The following is a 6,910-nucleotide window of genomic DNA, read 5'->3' on the forward strand; positions in this document are numbered from 1 at the left end:
GGGAAGGACGAGGACGCGAAACGCCCCCGAGCTGGCTCCCCAGCGCCCGGGCGCGCGGCCGCCGGGCCACCGCGGACCTCCGGGGGACGTGTGTGCGTGTGCTTCTCCGAAAGCCGGGGGCCCAGGAGGGAGAGGCGGCCGGGCCTCAGGGGCTCGGGGGCCCCAGGCCCCCGGCGAGGCCGCGATCGAGGCCTAGCGAGCCGGCCCGGCTGCGCTGCCGGGGAAATGTGGTTGAGTGTGGGGCTGGTTGGCTTCCTGCTCGTGGACTGCTTTCTCTCTGTGTGTGTGTGTGTGTGTGTGTGTGTGTCCGTGTGTCCTTTCCGCCAACCTCACCCTGGTGTGTGTGTGTGTGTGTCCGTGTCCGTGTGTCCTTTCCGCCAACCTCACCCTGGCTCCTCACAGTCAACTTTCTCTTCAGGCATTACTAATTCCACAAACACTTCAGGCTGTCCCTGACCACGTGCCAGTGCTGGCGTGGCGTAGGTAGAACAGATCGCGCCCTGGAGTTAAGACGTGTTCAGCCCTGGGGTTCTGGTTCTGATAGGCTCGGTGTAACCTTGGACAAGTGACTTCCTTCCTGAGTCTCTGCCCTTGTTCGCTTGTGGTAGTTGATTTCTGTCTTTGTCCACTCGAAACTGGACAAAGTTCCCAGCTAAGTTTACAGGGGTTAGGAGTAGTGCTTTCTTTGCCTATTTGTCTGAACTGCCCAGCCTCCACTGCCTTTGGGACCTGGATGAAGCGTCGATTGCCTTGGCTTCTGCAGCTTTATAAAAGGGCATACCAATACATGCAGACGAAGGGGTACAATGCCAAAGTTCTGGACGCAGAATATCTAGCAAAGAAAGGACCCTGTTCTTTACTTTATTGAGGATGATTTAAGATATGTCTGTATTTTAAAATATTAAAAGGTTTAACTCGAGGAAATGGTTCACTTCTATCTGTCCAAGGAACCGAATATGGCTATAATTAGTGAGAAATAAACCGGGGCTTCTGTTTTTTAATCTGGGGGTTTTGTTTGAGACAGGACCTCATGTAGCAGAACCTGTCTGAAAATTGCTAATGTGGCTGAAAGTGACCTTGCGCTCCTGATCTTCCTGCTTTCACCACCTCACAAAGTGCTGGAATTAAAGGCATCTTCCACCACACCCTCACCTAACTTGGGTTTAAATGAGGCCTAGATAACCAGAAATATTCTTGTTTCATGTATGGAATTCCTACACTGAAGCAGAACCAAAAATAGGGGTTGCAAAGGTAGAGCAGTTAGTTAGTCTGTCTAACTCTGACACCCTGTTCAGTGGATCTCTCTAAGGATCCTCTAAATATTTTTTAAAAATTGTTGGCAAGGGATCCTGGGTATCAGTCCAGTTCCCTAAATTACGTGAGCTTTGAAAGTCAGGCTGTCAGTTAACACACACACACAGGTTTTCTGAGCAAATAATGGTTTTATATAAATTTGTATCAAAGTTTTTAGGCAGTCCTGTAGAAATGCTGGAACAGTTAGAGTAGCCAACAAAAGCAACACCTCCAGAAAGGAATACCAGTAAGTATGAAAAACTGGATGAAACTGGAAAGGAGACTATTTAGGAAGAGGAAGGGAACTGGAGCTGGGAGGCGGGGTATGCTCCAAGTCTATAAAAGTTCAAATGAAACTCAGTATTGTGTACTTGGATATTGCTAAGGAAAGAAACAGTGAAAGACAAGTTTAATTGTGTTGAAGGCTTAGCTGATCTTGTCCATGGGAGCAAGCATACAGCTTGTTGACCATCAGTTCTTTGACAGTGAAATCATTGTTTTCAGTTGGACAAAAGTAAGAAAATGAGCATCAAAAGCCTTTTCCTATTCCAGTAGGATTAGGCTGGATTGTTAGTTATAGTTATGAGGTTTTATGAACTCCCATCAGTTAGTGGTTGTGCCTTTACGTTCAAAACAGACCTAAGCTCAGCCCTCCCAAGGAAGGGCTGGTGGTAAATGCCTGTACTGTACGTTGAGCACTCGGAAAGTGGGGGCAAGGGGATCAGGAGGCATTCAGGGCCTGGGCTGGTTAGGTAGCTCTGTGTGAAGGTGTGTGCTGTTGAGTTCCACAGCAAGTCTCCCTGAGACCCGTGGAGGAGAGAATCAACTATTTTCCTTCAGCCTCTACATTCAGGTGCTGACACACAAGGTTCAAGGCCTGACCCTGCCTCAAAAAAAAAAAAAAAAAACAAAAAAAAACCAAATCATTTATGCATCTTGCTGCCATGCAGAAAATGCCATGTTAAATCCTTACGCCAAATCACTCAACAAATGATTTTTTTCCCCCTGAAACTGGCTTTGAATTTAGTATTCTCCTGCCTCAGCCTCCTAAATTCCAGGATTATGGGCACAGATCACCATGCTCAACCACTTACAAGTTGCTTTTTAAAAAAAAGAAAAAAAAATGCTGGTACCCCGGTTTGGCCTTGCTCTCCAGATCTTTCTGTTCCCACCTCAAGTGCTGACTTTTCTCCTAGAAGTGTTTTCTCCCAGCACTGTCCTCTCCCTATGCATCCTTGGTTTCCCCATGTCCATTTGTAAATGACAAGTGTCTTTACCAGGCTAACCTGCTTCATGAATAGCCCAGTTGTGTTTTTTAAGACAAGCAGTCAGATTCATCCTAATGAGATTCAAATAAAGTCTGTAGTCCAGCAGACGATAACTTCCCATTGTGAGCTTTTTTCTTTTGTGCTTTTCTGAACTTCTTTAAGATACTAAGATTGGGGGAACTGAACCAGGCATAGTGGCACACACCTTTTGTCCTAGTACTTGGAAGGCAGAGGCAGGCAGATCTCTCCGTTTGATGCCAGCCTGGTCTACATTGTGGGTTCCAGAATATCCAGAGCCACATAGGGAAAACCTGTCTCAAAAAAAAAAATTTTTTTTTCTTAAAAGTATGAAATTAAATCAGATGGACAAGAATGACATGAGCAATCACATGTGGTCAAAGCTCAGGGAGCTAGATTGTGTGCTGAGAACTTTGGAGATCAGGGAAATATTCTGTACTGTAATTGTAATCTTTTCATTGCTGGGTATGCTTCTCAGAAGTCGGAACTATATACCGTAATAAAACTGTCCTTAAGTAAGAAAATCAATAGTGTGGGTATAGCAGCTCAATCCTGTAATCCCAACACTTGAGAGGCAGAATCAACATGATTTTTGTGGGGTGAAGTCCAGCCTGACATGTGTTCCAGGACATCTAGGGCCATGAATGAGATCTTGCCTCAAAACAAAATGTGACTAGAAATATAACTCACCAGGTAGGAGCACCGACAGCAGATGGCCTTCAAACACCTATACCTTTAGTTTCAAGGGGTCCGATGCCCTCTTCTACATATGCAAGCATGTGTGGTTGCATATATATAAATAAAACTACGCTGTGTGGGTTTATTAAAGAAGAAAAGATCTACTTAGCAAGTTCCAGGCCATTCATCTCATAAGGAGTTGTCTGAAAAGTACTTGAAAAAGAAAAGGAAAAAAAAAAAAAAGCCAGTTGGTGGTGGCATACATCTTTAATCCTAGCACTCAGGAAGCAGAGGCAGGTGGATCTCTTGAGTTCAAGGCCAGCCTGCTCTACATAGTTCCAGGACGGCCAAGGCTACACAGAAAAACCCTGTCTTGGAAAACAAAAAAGGAAAAGCAAGAGCTGGGTTTAGAGATGCATGCCTGACCTAGCTCAGGAGTCAGGACAAGGTCAGCTAAGCTATGTTAGTATCCTGTCTCAAAAACAAGTTAGGGGCTGGAGAGATAGCTCAACAGTTAAGAGCAGGGGCTGCTCTTCCAGAGGACCTGAGTTCAATTCCCAGCACCTACATGATAGCTCACAACCATCTTTAATGAAATTGATTCCCTTTTCTGGTGTGCATGAAAACCACTCATATACAACAAATAAATCTAGAAGAAGAAGCAGCAGCAGCACTGGAGACTGGGGAGATGACTCACTGTTGAAAAGTGCTTGTCTGGAGTACCCAAGATTAAGTCACAGCACCCACATCTGGCCCTTCACAAATGCCTACAACTCCAGTTCCAGGAGATCTGTCACCCTCTCCTGACTCCAGAAGTACCTAAACACCTGTGGCATACACATACACACATAAATTGAAACTTAAAAAAAAAAAACAAAAATCTAAACAGTGAGTCTCTGTGACCTACAGGATGGGCTGTAGTTAACTGTAAGACCGGGTGTGCTTCCCAGCATCCTGACTCTCTGCCATGAACCTTTGCCTCCTTGTCCAATGTTGATTCCTGCTGCTGGGCCACTGTACCTGCTCTCCCTTTGGTTTATTGGGAGATGAAGTAATTCAAGCCCCAGTTCGAGGCCATATTCCTTTTACTTTAGTAAGCATTTCCTGTCTGCTCAGCTCGTTCAAGCTGTGTGTGTGTGTGTGTGTGTGTGTGTGTGTGTGTGTGTGTATGTGATGTTTTTCATGTTTTCATCTTTTTGGTAGACTCCTGGGGAGGGGGCAGGGAGCACCAGACCTCCTTCCTTCACCAGGGTATGATAGTGTTGAGTGAGTGGATTAATCATTTGGAGCCCAGATGAAATGGGATCATAATCAGAGGTAGAGCAAACAGGGAAAGAGGCATCTCCATTCTGGGATGCAGTGAGTCAGAGATGGTAAGACAGGTCCATTTGGAAGCATTTCTTAGCACTGTGAAAAGGGTGCCTTCGTGTGTCAGTGAGTAAACAGTGGAGAAGGCTTGTAATATTTTTCTTTTTCCATTTTTCATGTATGTGGTACATATATGTATGTATTCATGTTTTATGGTGTGGATCCACACATACACATGTGTGGAGGCCAAGGGTTCATGTCAGGGATCTTCTTTACTTGACACGTCTGCCTTATTCATTGGGACGAGGTCTCTCACTCAAACCCAGAGCTTACCAATATGTTCGGAACTCTGATCCTCAAACTTAAGTGGTTTACCCCCGATCTATCATCCTAACCCCTACATAAAACAGTCTCAGAGGGCCTGAAGAGATGGCTCTGGGGGAAGACTGCAAAGGACCAAAGTTTAATTCCTGTCACCTACATGGACGGCTCACAACCATAACTCCAGCTTTGGGGGAATCTGATGCTTCTGGCTTTCATGGGCTCCTGTCTGCATGTGCACAAACCCACACTCAAACACATGAGTATAAAAAGAAATTACAAGGGACTGGAGAAATGGCTCAGTGCTTGCTGCTAAGCACTGTGCTTTCAGAAGACCTCAGCATAGTTCCCAGTACCCAAGCCTAGGCTTACAAGCACTGTGACTCCAGTTCCAGGGCCTCTGTGGGTACCCCAAAACTTAGGCACTCACAGACACACAGACATATAATTAAATCTTAAAGATAAGTCTAGCCACAGCTGTAGTCGCGCACACCTTTAATCCTAGCACTCAGAAGGTAGAGGCAGGCAGATCCCTGAGTTCGAGTCCATCTTGGTGTACATAGTGAGTCCAGAACAGCCAGGGCTACACAGAGAAACCCTGTTTTGAAAAAAAAAAAAAAAAACCAACAACGACAAAGTGAGTCTTAATCTGAGAACAGAACTGAGATTGTAGCTCAGGTAATAAAATGCTTGCCTAACATACATTCTTCCTGGGTTTGACTTCTGCAGTGGGTGTAGTGTGAACAACAAGTGGAGGTGGGAGGATCAGGATTTCGAGGTCATCCTCAGCTTTGTAGTTCAAGGACCAAGGACAGCTGAGGTACCTGAGACTCAAAAGCAAAAAAACAAGGAAGTGAAGAAAATGTGTCAGTGGAGCAGGACATCTGTACCACATCCTCCCCAAGGCTAGGGGACCCTTGTGGGAGAGAGTAGAGACAGTGGAGGATAGAGAGGGCAGTCTCACTCCTGAGATTGACAGGACCAGTGCACTCATGAACTCCCAGCAGCTGTGGCTGCCTGCGCAGGTCAAGCCAGACATCATTCCAGCATGGCATGAGAAAGATTCATGAGCTCCCCACCCTCCCACTGCTGAGCTGAGGACAGTTGACAGCTTCTCAGGGAGGGATGGTAGGTTCTCCTTCAGGGTGTGGTTCCCGGTAGGTCAACCATGTTGCAGTGGATGGCTCCACTCTCAGAAGTACATGAGCAGCACAAGCTGGAGCTCATGGGTTATTAAAAACCGTGAAGAAGATGCACACTTGGGATAGAGGTGGATTACATTTGGGAGGAATGGGGCGAAGACTGAAAATGAACATGACCAAAATACAGTATATGAACTCTCAGAGAATAAAAAAGGGTTTGCTTGTTTGTTTTGCTTTTGTTTTTAAAATAAAACAAGGGGCTGGAAAGACAGAAAGCATTTGCTGATCTTTCTGAGGACCTGGATCCCATTCGCATTGTAACTCCAACTCCGGAGGATCTGACACCTTCTTCTGACTTTTTCTGGCTACCAGATACATATATTGTGCGCATATGTACATATGGGCAAAAACTCATATATGTAAAACTTTAAAAATCTTAAATAAGGGTTGGTAAGGTGGCCCAGCAGTGAAGAGCATTCACTGCCCTTAGGAGGACCAGCGTTTAGTTCCCAGCACCTTCATGGCAGCTCACAACCGTCTGTACCTCCCGATTACAGGAGATCGAGAGCACTCTCTGCGGCCTCTGCGGGCACTGCACGCATGTGGAGCACTTACATAATGGAGGCACCCCTCATACACATAAATCAAACAAAAACCTAAAAACAGTGCGGCCAGGCAAAGGCAAAGACTGCACACTGTTTCTGAGTGTGTTTCTAACAGCCCAAACTACGCATCCATCATTTCAAGCTCCTGTGCCCTGCAGCCCGAGCACATTATGAGTCAGGGCGGCACTGTTTAAAAGAGCATTGTGAGCTGAGTGTGGTGGAGACCATAATCACAGCACTTTGCAGATGGAGGCAAAAGGCCAACCTCAGCTACAGG

This window comes from Psammomys obesus, unplaced genomic scaffold, assembly GCF_907164565.1.
Source record: "Psammomys obesus unplaced genomic scaffold, mPsaObe1.curated_primary_1811, whole genome shotgun sequence".
NCBI classification, from domain to species: Eukaryota; Metazoa; Chordata; class Mammalia; order Rodentia; family Muridae; genus Psammomys; species Psammomys obesus.